General features: G+C 36.8%; 1 protein-coding gene and 1 long non-coding RNA gene across 6 annotated transcripts in view; both read right to left on the reverse strand.

Annotated features, from left to right (window-relative positions):
- The window catches only part of LOC309657870, an 849,451-nt gene that overhangs the window by 602,901 nt on the left and 231,709 nt on the right, over positions 1-14,841 (reverse strand). The gene's annotated exons all lie outside the window — the stretch shown is intronic.
- Positions 1-14,841, reverse strand: part of KCNN2 (potassium calcium-activated channel subfamily N member 2) — a 324,148-nt gene that overhangs the window by 118,724 nt on the left and 190,583 nt on the right. The gene's annotated exons all lie outside the window — the stretch shown is intronic.

A 14,841-nucleotide genomic window follows, 5' to 3' on the forward strand; every position in this document is an offset into this window, starting at 1 on the left:
TCTAAGGGCTGGCTACCACTAAACCAGATTAAAATTACTAACTAAAGCTGATCTTTCTGAATTGGATGCTTCATTTTGTGCCGCTTTCTAAGATACAAGCATAAAACTACCTCAAAATAATGGCGAGTGGAGATTCAGGATAATTCTCCATAGATACCTAGCCTGTCCCCAGTTTTGTTCAAAAACAGAGAGCTTATGATCACTAATATACCCAATCATATGAAATATTGGGAACCACTTCTTTATTTTTTTAATTAACTTTTATTGGAGTATAGTTGCTTTCCAATGTTGTGTTACCTTCTACTGTACAGCAAAGTGAATCAGCTATATGTATACATATATCCCCTCCTTTTTGGATTTCCTTCCCATTTACGTCACCACAGAGCATTAAGTAGAGTTCCCTGAGCTGTACAGAAGGTTCTCATTAGTTATCTATTTTATACATAGTATCAACAGTGTATATATGTCAATCACAATCTCCCAATTCATCCCACCCCACCCTTTCCCTTCTTGGTGTACATACGTTTGTTCTCTACATCTGTGTCTCTATTTCTGCTTTTCAAATAAGATCATCTATACCATTTTTCTAGATTCTACATATATGCGTTAATATATATTGTTTTTCTCTTTCTGACTTACTTCACTCTGTATGACAGACTCTAGGTCCATCCAAGTCTCTACAAATGACCCAATTTCATTCCTTTTTTATGCCTGAGTAATATTCCACTGTATGTATATGTGTGTGTGTGTATATATATATATATATATATATATATATATATATATATATATACCACATCTTCTTTATCCATTCCTCTGTTGATGGACATCATTTAGGTCGCTTCCATGTCCTGTCTATTGCAAACAGTGCTGCAATGAACATTGGGGTGCATGTGTCTTTTTGAATTATGGTTTTCTTGGGGTATATGATCAGTAGTGGGATTGCTGGGTCATATGGTAATTCTATTTTTAGTTTTTTAATGAACTTCCATACTGTTCTCCATAGTGGCTGTATCAATTTACATTCTCACCAACAGTGCAAGAGGGTTCCCTTTTCTCCACACTCTCTCCAGCATTTATTGTTTGTAGATTTTTTAATGATGGCCATTCTGACCAGTGTGAGGTGATATCTCATTGTAGTTTTGACTTGCATTTCTCTAATAATTAGTGATGTTGAGTATCTTTCCATGTGTTTGTTGGCCGTCTGTATGTCTTCTTTGGATAAATGTCTATTTAGGTCCTCTGCCCATTTTTGGATTGGGTTTTTTTTTTTTATATATATATTGAACTGCATGAGCTGCTTGTATATTTTGGAGATTAATCCTTTGTCAGTTGCTTCATTTGTTGATATTTTCTCCCATTCTGAGGGCTGTCTTTTTGTCTTGTTTATGGTTTCCTTTGCTGTGCAAAAATTCCTGTTTCATTAGGTCTCATTTGTTTATTTTTGGTTTTATTTTCATTACTCTAGGAGGCGGGGTGAAAAAAAATTGCTGTGATTTATGTCAAAGAGTGTTCTGCCTATGTTTTCCTCTAGGAGTTTTATAGTGTCTGGCCTTACATTCAGGTCTTTAATCCATTTTGAGTTTATTTTTGTGTATGGTGTTAGGGAATGTTCTAATTTCATTCTTTTACATGTATTGATAGCTGTCCAGTTTTCTTAGCACCACTATTGAAAAGGCTGTCCTTTCTCCACTGTATACTCTTGCCTCCTTTGTCATAGATTAGGTGACCATAGGTGCATGGGTTTATCTCTGGGCTTTCTATCCTGTTCCATTGGTCTATATTTCTGCTTTCATGCCAGTACCATACTGTCTTGATTACAGTAGCTTTGTAGTAGAGTCTGAAGTCCGGGAGCCTGATTCCTCCAGCTCTGTTTTTCTTTCTCAAGATTGCTTTGGCTATTTGGGGTCTTCTGTGTTCCCATACAAATTGTAAAATTTTCTGTTCTAGTTCTGTGAAAAATGCCATTGGTAATTTGACAGGGATTGCATTGAATCTGTAGATTGCTTTGGGTGGTAGAGTCATTTTCACAATATTGATTCTTCCAGTCCAAGAACACGGTATATCTCTCCATCTGTTTGTGTCATCTTTGATTTCTTTCACCAGTATCTTATAGTTTTTTGCATACAGGTCTTTTGCCTCCTTAGGTTGGTTTATTTCTAGGTATTTTATTCTTTTTGTTGCAATAGTAGGGAACCATTTCTTTAAATTAAGAAAGTTACTAAATTTAAGTTTCCACTATGTTCACTGGCAAAAGATATTTTCTGCCAATCCAACTCAAGCTGAATACTTTGAGCCTTACATTGTGGCTTTTGTACTTACAGGCCATCATTCTTACATGACGTTTCATAAGAGGTTTTAAAGCTACAACAAGAGATATCACAAAGTCTGCTAAAACTTATTTTTAAATTGCATCTTCTGTTGGAATATTAAATACAATTTGATAAACTAAAAGAGTACATTTTATGTAACACAGATAGCTTTTAGAACATTAAATCTATAAGAAGAGACATGAACACAAAGATATTAGGTACTAGTCACTCAAAAATCTTTTGCCCCTGAGCCAATGTGAAATACTGAGTGTCAAATATCAATTGCCATGTCCCTGTGATTTGTACTATGATATCCTGTCACTGTGATACAAAGCACCCTATGAAGGATAGTCAAACAAGAGTCATCTGGTCAGGTAGCCCATGGCTAGAGCATCACTCTTCCAAAGTCATGACTGTGGACTGTCATAAAATCTAGCGAGGTTACACAAAGAAGAGAGGGAGCTTGGTTTTTTAACAGTCTCTACCTTCACCCTTAAAACGGGGTCAGACATGTTACAAATGTTTGCCCTTGGTCATGAAGAGAGCTGTGGATCAATTAAATCAAATTATTGCCTCAACTTGGGGAGGAGGGGAAGAATCTTAAGTATCCCTGTGGGAGGCAAGTCAGGAACATCTTCACCCTAAGTGTAAAAATGACAGATAGTGTCTGGACTTAATTTTTCATAGTACTACAATCATCAAAGCAATGTAAGAACTAGAAAGGTAGTTGAGCTGAAAAACCATCTCCCTTGCTTCTTCCTCTCTTCCTGTTATTAGAAAATAGTGGTTACTAGAAAAGCAAGACTTCAGGGTAGGAAAAGGGCAGGAAGGACAAGCATATGAAGCAGCAAACTTAAGGGAATCAAGTCTCTTCAAAGAGTTCACAGACCCCTATGTGTGTGTAGGTGGCTTTCTTCTTGTATGGCTTTGGGAAACAAGGCTGATTTGGAGAAAGGCAAGTATACATGGCTTCAACATGTTCAACAAAACAGGAATGAAAATGAAAAGACAAGTCACAGAAAATATTTGCAAAACATATACCTGATAAAGAACCAGTAGCTAGAATATATAAAGAACTCTTAAAATTTAATAAGATAAATGACCCAATTTAAAAATGGGCAAAGTATTTAAATAGACATTTTGCCAAAGAAGATACACAAATGGCTAATGACCGCAGGAAAAGATGTTCATCATCATTAGTCATTAGAGAACTGTAAATTACAACCACAATTAGATACCACTTTGTACTCACTACAATGGTTATATAATTATATAAGTAAGACTACACACACACACACACACACACACATATATACGACTGACAGTGTTATATATCCATATATATGTATATGACTGACAATGTTGTCAAAATGTGATGAAACTGGAACCCTCATATATTACTGATTGCTGGTGGGAATGTAAAATGGTGCAGCCACTCCTAAGTGTTTACCTAAGACTAACAAAAACATATGTTCATACACAGATTTCTATACAAAAGGTCACAGCAACCCTAGTCATAACAGCCCCTAACAGGGACTAAATGTGTATCAGTTGGTGAATGTAAGAACAAAATGTGGCTTATCCTTACAGCAGAATACTATTCATCAGTAAAAAGGAACAAACTATATACATACTATATAACGTGGCTGAACATTAAAATCTTTAAGCTAAGTAAAAGAAGCCAGATGCAAAAATAAACTACGTATTATCCGATTCCACTTCTATGAAACATTCAGAAAAGCCTATCTATGGAGACAGACAGCATATCAGTGGTCGCCTGGAACTGGAGGAAGCAGGGACTTAATGTAAATGGGAACAAGATTTTGGGGAGGGTGATGAAACTGTTCTAAAACTCAATAGTGGTGATGACTGCATAGGTGTAAACAATTACTAACAACTATTGAATTGTACAATTAAAATATGTATATAAATTACACCACAATAAAGTTGTTAAAAAAGAAACCCACAAGCATGACAAGAATCCTCTCTTCTTTTTACACTTTAGCCAAAAATTATGGTGGAACTCTGGGTGAAGTTTTTTTATTCCTTTATTTATTCACCAAACATTTATTGAATAATGGCCATGTACTCAAAATGGCTTTGACTCTGCCACCATGTTACGTTTAAATATTTGATGACTGGGCCTTTTCCAACATCCCTAGGAATTTGGCAGTGATCAGACTATTTACTAATCCATGGGATTCTGAATCAGGGACAAAACAGGGCTGGAAATGGAAGACTGGGGGAATTCAAGGATTGACAATCCCCTCTGTGGGACCTCAGGAAGCATCAATAGACCAGATTCTGGTCGGGCAGGTTGGCAAGCAGGAGGGACACAGTTCATCCAGGTCCTCTCAAGGGAGTCAAGCCAAGCAGCACTCCTGTGAACAGTAGGTGCTCTATAACACAACACCAGCTCTGGGATACAATTCTAACACCCACCTCATTCCCTCACTGAATTCTCATAACACTAAGCAAGCCCACTGAACTGTACTAAGGCTATAAAAGTTTAACATTATAATAGAAGGCAGATTTGTCCAAACTCTATAAATGTTCAAAATTTGTACATATTATCACATATAAGGCACTTTTTTGTTCTTCAATTTCTTTTGTTATTCTAGTGCTAGTTTGCAATACAGTAACATTAAAAATAAATGATATAAGGGATAAGAAAATGTAGTACGTATATACAATGGAATATTACTCAGCCGTAAAAAAGAATGAAATAATGCCATTTGCACCAACATGGGTAGACCTAGAGGTTATCACACTAAGTGAAGTAAGACAGACAGAGATTCCACCTATCACTCATAGGTGGAATCTCAGAAAAAGATACAAATGAACTTATTTACAAAACGGAAACAGACTCACAAACTTTGAAAACAGACTTATGCTTGTCAAAGGGGAAAGGTGGGAGGGAGGGATAAACTAGGAGTTTGGATGTACATATACACACTACTATATATAAAATAGGTAATCACCAGGGATGTACTGTAAAGCACAGGGAACTCTACTCAATATTCTGTAATAACTTATATGGGGAAAGAATCTGAAAAAGAATGGATATATGTATATGTATAACTGAATCATTTTGCTGTACACCTGAAACTAACACAATATTGTAAATCCACCATACTCCAATATAAAATAAAAATTACATTTAAAAGAAAGATACAACTAAAAAATAAAGAATATAAACTTTAAAAAGAAACAGAACGTAGAAAATCCTTCAGGAAATTAGGGAACACCTGAGGTTTTGCCAATCAAGCCCCATTGATGTCTAAGACATATATTAATTTTCTTAAAGACAAAACAGCTTGAATGCTAGGACATCTACATTTAGACTTTATGTTCTTTCTTTCTATCTGGCACAGTGGTTCTGAAGCTGGAGAGAAAGAGGACACCGCCCAGAACTGCATACACACACCCTGTGTAATGTACTATACGGATGACCCAAAGGGTTTTCCTAAATGGGTAGACTCTCAGAACCCACACGGCATAAAATCTGGACATTGGCATGGATGTCAGGAAGGGAGGACTGTGACGAACCGACTACGTCAACGAAGTTGGATTTCTAAGCTGTTCGGCTTCTCACTTTTTCTGCTTGAACATAACCATTGCTGGTATTTTCAAACCGTACTCATGGGAACAGGATCTCAAAGCATCTTGCCAACAAATATTAATCCTTACTGTTGTCTCAGGAGGTAGACCAAAAAACAAACCCTATCTACATAGGAATGAAGAGAAAATCGAGCTTGAGAGAGTACTGGCTTGCTTTCTGCACGACTTTAACAACCAATTTATTTGGCAAACATTACATTGAGCACCGATGCTTTGCAAGGCACAGATTCATGATGAATGCTTTCAAACTGCAGACTTTTATAACTTGAAAGGGCCCATTTTAAAGTTGTGACTCATTTATGGGCCAGAAAATGCTACATCTGTATGTATGAATCAGACCCTGGAAGTATAAGTTTACAAAGTATTACATGACCATCATCCACAAATTACAAAACCATTGATGAAACGCATAGACTTTATCTAGCAACAGCTGAAACTTGAAGTGGTAAGAAATAATCTAATTATCCAGGGTACTGTAATAAATCAAGGTGCCAGCAGGATGCATAGTTTACGACTACTTTTACAACTACTGAAGAAATCTGATCACAAGTAACATGCTTCAAATTTAAGTAAATCAACAGGAAATGAGGCATCTCTGGGGATCAGGGCTTGAAAAAGGGCGGGCCTTTGAGTGAGTCTCCTAAAAATGTAAAAAATAAATCATAGACGGCAGATCAAGAAAACAAGCTCGTGTTCTAAAAGTGTAGCCTCTCATTTCGCATCCCCCTACATGTGATCCTATATAAATAATAAAAAAATAAATAAATAGAACAAATGAAACTTTCAGATCCCAGCTACCTCTCCTCTTTGAAAAACTGGCTTATATCACATTAAAAAAATAAAGCAAATGAAAACTTTTTTGAAACGAGAAACTTGAACTTGAAAATTAGAACTTACATCATTTAATCATCCTAATCATTCAATTATCACATATTGAAACTTAAAGTTCACTTTCATGTAAAATTGTCCTCTATACAGAGGAAGTCACAAACGTATATGATTTGAGAGTAACAGGTTCCCACCTACTTATAAAATGGTAACCACCACAATGGTTAATTAATTTCCTAGATGTAAATAACTACCATTCTATAATTTGGCTTTATTGATTCTCAGGAATGAGGGTATTCATTTTACCTTAGTATGTATAAAATTTAGATGATATTCAGGGCCCATATTCAATAGAAAATGGAGGCCTAAATCAGATGTCTTCTATGAATTGCTGCTAAAAGTATAAAAACCTGTTTAGTTACAAAATAAGATATTCTAATCCTACAAGGACTTTCCTTAGCAAGTCCTCCTTCATAATACTGATGTCTGAAGATATAACCAATTTTTGTGCTAAAAACAGCTATTTTATATGAAATATATGTTGTATAAAGTTTCATTATGGGGCATGATTTGACATAGGATATAACATTCTATGTTATAATAAAATAAGTTTCAACTGCATTTCAGAAATCACCTTCCGACAGCCTCTTCAATAAGTGGTGCTGGGAAAACTGGACAGGTACATGTAAAAGTATGAAATTAGAACACTCCCTAACACCATACACAAAAATAAACTCAAAATGGATTAAAGACCTAAATGTAAGGCCAGGCACTATCAAACTCTTAGAGGAAAACATAGGCAGAACACTCTATGACATAAATCACAGCAAGATCCGTTTTGACCCACCTCCTAGAGAAATGGAAATGAAAACAAAAATAAACAAATGGGACCTAATGAAACTTAAAAGCTTTTGCACAGCAAAGGAAACCATAAACAAGACCAAAAGACAACCCTCAGAATGGGAGAAAATAGTTGCAAATGAAGCAACTGACAAAGGATTAATCTCCAAAATTTACAAGCAGCTCAATAACAAAAAAACAAACAACCCAATCCAAAAATGGGCAGAAGACCTAAATAGACATTTCCCCAAAGAAGATATACAGATTGCCAACAGACACATGAAAGAACGTTCAACATCATTAATCATTAGAGAAATGCAAATCAAAACTACAATGAGATATCATCTCACACCGGTCAGAAAAGCCATCATCAAAAAATCTAGAAACAATAAATGCTGGAGAGTGTGTGGAGAAAAGGGAACCCTCTTGCACTGTTGGTGGGAATGTAAATTGATACAGTCACTATGGAGAACAGTATGGAGGTTCCTTAAAAAACTAAAAATAGAACTACCATACGACCCAGCAATCCCACTACTGGGCATATACCCTGAGAAAACCATAATTCAAAAAGAGTCATGTACCAAAATGTTCATTGCAGCTCTATTTACAATACCCAGGACATGGAAGCAACCTAAATGTCCATCATCGGATGAATGGATAAAGAAGATGTGGCACATATATACAATGGAATATAACTCAGCCATAAAAAGAAACAAAATGGAGTTATTTGCAGTGAGGTGGATGGAGTTAGAGTTTGTCATACAGAGTGAAGTAAGTCAGAAAGAGAAAAACAAATACAGTATGCTAACACATATATATGGAATCTAAGGGAAAAAAAAAAAAAAGGTCATGAAGAACCTAGTGGCAAGATGGGAATAAAGACACAGACCTACTAGAGAATGGACTTGAGGATATGGGGAGGGGGAAGGGTAAGATGTGACAAAGTGAGAGAGTGGCATGGACATATATACACTACCAAATGTAAAATAGATAGCTAGTGGGAAGCAACCGCATAGCACAGGGAGATCAGCTCTGTGCTTTGTGACCACCTAGAGGGGTGGGATAGGGAGGGTGGGAGGGAGGGAGATGCAAGAGGGAAGAGATATGGGAATGTATGTATATGTATAACTGATTCACTTTGTTATAAAGCAGAAACTAACACACCATTGTAAAGCAATTATACTCCAATAAAGATGTTAAAAAAAAATAATTAAAAAAAAAAAAAAAAAAGAATCTGCCTGCCAAGGTAGGGGACATGGGTTCAAGCCCTGCTCTGGGAAGATCCCACATGCTGCGGAGCAACTAAGCCCGTGTGCTGCAGCTACTGAGCCCGCGAGCCACAACTACTGAAGCCCACACACCTAGAGCCCATGCTCCGGAACAAGAGAAGCCACCGCAATGAGAAGCCCACACACCACAATGAAGAGTAGCCCCCGCTCACCGCAACTAAAGAAAGCCCGCGAGCAGCAACGAAGACCCAACGCAGCCAAAGATAAATAAAAATAAATAAATCTATAAAAAAAAATAAGAATGCAATGTGACCATTAGTGACAGAGTTAAAAAAAAAAGTCTAAATTGATTAATGGAAGAAATGAAACATGCTTTTAAGACACTGAATAGTAGATTCTAAACACAATTCAAACTCCACTCCTCAGGTTGCCTTGGAAAATTTAAAAAATAAATACCAAATGTGTTTTCATCTGTTTTTAGTGATGGAAAGAATTTATTCTTAATCCACCTAAAATGCAGTTTAGATTATTAGAAGCTATTCAAAATAAATTTCATTGTTTGCTTCTCTAATTTTCCCACTTTGAAAAAAAAGCAAAGCATTCTTAAGTCATTTTTAGAAAATTTACTCTAACTACTGCCTATTAGTTAATGCACACAAATGCTCTTAGATTAAAACAATGAGATGAATAAAAAGAGTGTTTTTAGCTACTAATGTCTTAACTAAAGGAATCTTTTCCAGGGACAGAAACAGTGCCAGCATGTCTAGTTTATTACACATTTCTACAATGTCACTTTTCTGCTTGGTAACATTGCCACCGAAGTTCCCAGTTTGCCTTTCTTTCCCCTTCTTCCTCTCCATCCTAAAGTTGGCTCCTCTCCCACATTATAAAACTTGTAGCAAAAAGAAAAAGAATATATTGAACCAAGAAACCTTTCTAAAAATTCTCAAACTGTGTAGAAAGTTACAATCCCTTTCTATAACCTTTGGAAACTTCAGTGTTGACAGAGTACTATGTTGGCCAAATAAATGTTCTTCTCCCCTCTTGGATATTCTCAATGCATATTCACATATTAAATGCTCTGAGAAGTAAAAAAGAAAAATAACAAAACACTTTTCTTTATGTAACACAGCACCAGCCCATGGTATCCAGTCTTACCCCTTGTAAAACAGCTACTAACCTTCCTCCGAAACAGTGTCCAGTGAAACACTTTGGGATGAACAACTCACCTATGCCATCTTTACAGAGCCAGTGAAGCCTCAAAAAGATTAGGTCAGGATAGGGTAATTCCCAATTTTCAGGACCACAAGCTCTGGAAGTCAGACTTCTTCTAAGATATAAATGTTCCTGAAGTTTCTCCTGAACAGCCTCAGGCCACACTTTCCAGGCTGCTTCAAAAGGGAGTGTTCTTTGCAGGCCTGATGTCCACCTCAACACAAGGCCAGACCAGAATCAGAGAGAGAAGGGATATTGTAATCTGGTCTGGGGCAGCCTCCTCCTGACAAGTGTAGGGCACAGAAATAATGCCAGACACTTCCTGCTATGCTTCCTCTTATCAAAGAGAGAAAGAGAGAGAGAGAGAGATGAAGGGAGGGAGGGAGGGAGGAAGGAAGAAGGAAGGGAGGGAGGAAGGGAGAAAGGAAGGAAGGAAGGAAGGGAGGGAGAAAGGGAGAAGGAAGGGAGGAAGGGGGAAAGGAAGGAAGGAAGGGAGAAAGGGAGAAGGAAGGAAGGGAGGGAGGGAGAGAGGGAAAAAAGAAAAGAAAGAAAAAGAAAAGAAAAGAAAAAGAGTTCTTATAACTTATAGGTAAATCAGAGGTACATGATCTGCCAGGGAAAGTAATACCGTCAGGAATAGATGCCTCTTATAGGATGCCCTCCTCGTTAGTGGAGAATATTTTCCAGAAACCTCTAGATGTGCTGTGCTCAGTAGAAGGAGACAGATAGGTTTGCAAAACAAACTGCTCCAGAAAGCCATCTGCCTTTCTCTCTCTCTCAAAATCTCTCTCCTTTAAAAAATATTTTTAGAGTTATTCTAATTAACTAAGAAGAGAATTTCTGTCAGGTGTGAATCCCCCTTTATAGGGAAAGAATATTTGGATGAATCAAAGATGGACCTGGTGGAGCTCATTCAAATCCAAATTCCAAACCAAATAATAAGTGAGTTGTGTATTATATTTAAGTATTGCAGATTTCACAGAGGAAAGGAAGGAAGGAGAGAAGGATGGATGGACAGAAGGAAGGCCAGAGAGTAAACATCTAAGGAATTGAAAGATGCAGGCTACAGCACGTTCAAAATTAACTTGGAAAAACAAAGCAAATTTTAAAAATATCTTTGTATCTTACACATTACAGTCTAGAGATTGTGTGCAGCAAAATGGGAAGTTTAATGAAAAACAGAATGTGGATAATCTCCTACTATCACAATGCTGGTTAATGATTTTCTTTTCAACACTTGTACAATTATAAAATGTTATCTTTGGAAGAGAAAAGCTTATCAATCCATGTAGTTTGCAATGAAGAATACAAGGCAAAAAGAAGCAAGCTGGTTCACCTGAGGCCACTGAGCCCCCCTAAATTGCACTACTGGCACTAAATCCCATGATTGTCCCAATCATGGCTGTGGGCTCTTTCCCCTTCCCAACCCATGGATTTGTTCCCTTTAGGTAACTGTTGGCAGACTCTCATTCTTGATATGAAACAGACAATTTTCACTTTCTCATGCCTTTTTATATGAAGACAAGGATGATCCGCCGTCTAACAATCTCAGCACGTTAAAAAACACACATACTTTGGGATGTGACAAGGTTTGGCACAGCTTGCCTCAGGCTTTCTGTGTTTAGGGACAATGGGTTAAAAAGCTAAGATGAACGATTTTGAAAAGAAAATGAATGACATGTGCACGATTTTGAAGCTGTGTTATTGAATTGGCTCTTGGGAAGCAGATGCACTAGGGACCACCCACATAAGTGTATGTGTTGTTCAATTATGCTTTTATCTCCATTGTTATGTTGTTATGCACAACATTTAAGGAAGAGTAATCTTCATAAACTAAATAGGTACATCAACTAAGGTTTTCCATATTTATTCTTGAAACTTTATAGGTCCAGCTGCTCCAGAAAATATGACAAGCCTCTAAATACCATGATTGCTAGGAAACAAAGCATTACCATAAGCAGTCTACCTTTCTTTAAAAGGAAAAACTTTAATCCCTCAAATGCCATATTTATGTAGAGAAGTTCTAAACAAGATTCAGGTACATAATATTAAAAACTAGTCACTACAGAATTTCTCATAAAAGCAGGTAGACTCACCAAACATGGTGGCCTCAGCTCCCTCCCTAGACCCCCTTAAAATGACTAGAAAACAAAAAAAGCACAACCCCACAAGGGGTTATGAGCGCCAAGATGGTAATAAAGTAGCTAGAAAGCCAACTGACCAGTGATAGCTTGAGAAAGGAGAATTCTAGACCAGCAGTGGGGAAAAGTTAGGAAGCAACCATATTTGCACTGAGAACCAGCAACCTTGCCCCTGCCTACACACACACACACACACCAAAGACTCAGGAATTCTCAGCACCAGTACCTCTATGAGAGGAGATAAATGACAGAGCTTTCAACGTGAGGACAGGTTCAAATACTGCATAAAAGCAGTTAGACATCTAGATTCCCTCTTCCACTCTGTGTAACTGGTAATGCCTTTTGCCAACCTGGAAGAAGTCTGCAAATATACTGTCTGGAGAGGTAAAACACAAGGTCTATGGGCTGACTGCAGGGCGTTAAGCACTGGAGAGAGTAAGCCTACTCCATTGCAACTAGGAAGATAAATAAATGTTCACATATTAACTGCTGAAACTCCTTCTTTGCCCCATCTTTCAGTTTCCAGAACACTGCCACCCAAGCATCCACCTTCATGGCAGAACAGTAAAAACACTTCCCATGAGCCAGTCGGATTGTTCAGAGAAAAATAAAAATATGGAAAGATACTGAAACCGGTGTTCCATGCACCCACCCAAATTACCCTGTAGTGAAGTCCACAGTCGACAAGTTCTAGATGTGTACAGAAAGCTTCTAATCAGGTCTTTAGTGCCTCAATCTTAAGTATGAGTGGACAGCTAAGGTTACCTAAATACGTAAGGAAAGCTTCTAAAACAGACAGAAGCCAAAAACAAAAACAAAAAACAAACAAACAAACAAAACCCCAGAAAAATACATCTTTGGGGAAACAAAAAATATACAAAGGGAAAAATTTCAAACATTATCATTAACATCTCTAGAGAAATAAAACAGTACATCTATTAAAAAAAAGCATGATGCTAGTTTAAAAAAATGGGCATTTGAGGATCAAATATGAGCCTTTGAAAATTAATACACAGTAGAGAAGAAATAAAACTCCGAAAGAAAGAGTTTGAAAGATAAATTGAGGTTATCCTCTATATATGAAGGGAAAACTGAGATGGAAGACAATATAGAAGGAAATAAGAAAAAACTAATAGAGGAGGCCAATATCCATAAACAAAAAAACAGGAACAAAAATCATTAAATAATTCAAGAAAATTTCCAAGGACCGAAGGAAATTAATTCCAAGATTGAACAGGCCCACTGGATTAAAATAGAATCACACCATGATATACCCTGGTGCAATTTTAGATCACTGATTCTAAAAGCTTCCAGACAAAAAAAAAAGGGGGGGATTAAAAAATGAGAATAGCATCAGACTACTGGACCCTGGATGCCAAAAGAAAATGAAGTCTTTAATATTCTGAGAGAAAGCGCTTTTCAATCTAGAGTTTTCTATCCAGCCCAGTGATCAATGAAGCAAGAGACAAGAATGAATGCTGCCATACCTGCAAGGTCTCAAAAAATATCTCTCTCACCCAGTACTTTTCCTCAGAAGCTACTGGAAGATGGAGTTTCCAAAATGAGGGAATAAATGAAGAAAGAGGGAGAAATGAGGTTCAAGAAAAAAGGTACTCAACACACAAACAAGGCAAAGGAAATCCCCAATACGATGGAGAAGCAGTTTACAAAGTCTCCAGAAATTCAAGTTCAAGGTGAAATGAATAGATTTTCCCCAATATACAAATCCAATATAGAAAGCTGAGCAAATAAAAAGAGGCAATTATTAATTACAGAGAAAATTTTAAAAAGTGCATAAAAGGTTAAATGTTTATAATATACGACATAGTTCAACTACAAGTGCAGTTCGCATAGTCATAATAATGTAAATATGCAATATAGATTATTGGTGTTTACATAACTTACTGAGAAGAAAAATTACTTTTTTGGGGGGTAGAGTCGGGAAAGTGTGTACATGAAAGTGAAAGAAAACTAAAATTCCAACTTCCCTAAAAATCTAGATGAAAAATCTAAAGGTAGCAAATAAGCAATGCCATTTAGAAATATGGAAAGCAATTACTAAAGAAATGGCTAAAGGAATTTAAAGTGATTGCTTCTGGAAAGTAGAAATGGGTGAGGTGTGTTCTGAGTTTGCTATTTTTGCAACAATTCTCATACAGATATTTCCTTTGTTAAACTATTTGTGTGTATATAAATGTTTGATTTTCAAAAACTAAATTTAAAAATACCTAGCTACTACAAACACCAACATCCTAATATTTACCAGTTCTATAAACTCCTAAGTCATTCCTATATGTCTATTGCTAATTTCAACTGGAATTTTCTTCACCAAGGTCACAAGAGGTTCCCCCCTCATTATGATAGAGTTCCTCCTGTTTACATAACAAATCTATTTTTGCTTGTTTGTTAAATGGCAAGGTTAACATCACAGATGCTCTAATTGATTAACCTAGACTCACTGAACAGTTCCTGAGTTCTGAGACCGTGTCTAGGCTCTACACCACCAGAGCTCTTCAGACAATAAAACAAATACACACAGTCTCTTTTCACTAACTGTTGAGAGGTCAATAAAACCGAATATACACCTATAAGCCCCTTATCAGTAATCACATGAACACTATTATAGATAGGCAGTACAATCAACAAACCACTCTG

This window comes from Balaenoptera physalus, assembly GCF_965194825.1.
Source record: "Balaenoptera physalus genome assembly, chromosome: 3".
Lineage (NCBI taxonomy): Eukaryota > Metazoa > Chordata > Mammalia > Artiodactyla > Balaenopteridae > Balaenoptera > Balaenoptera physalus.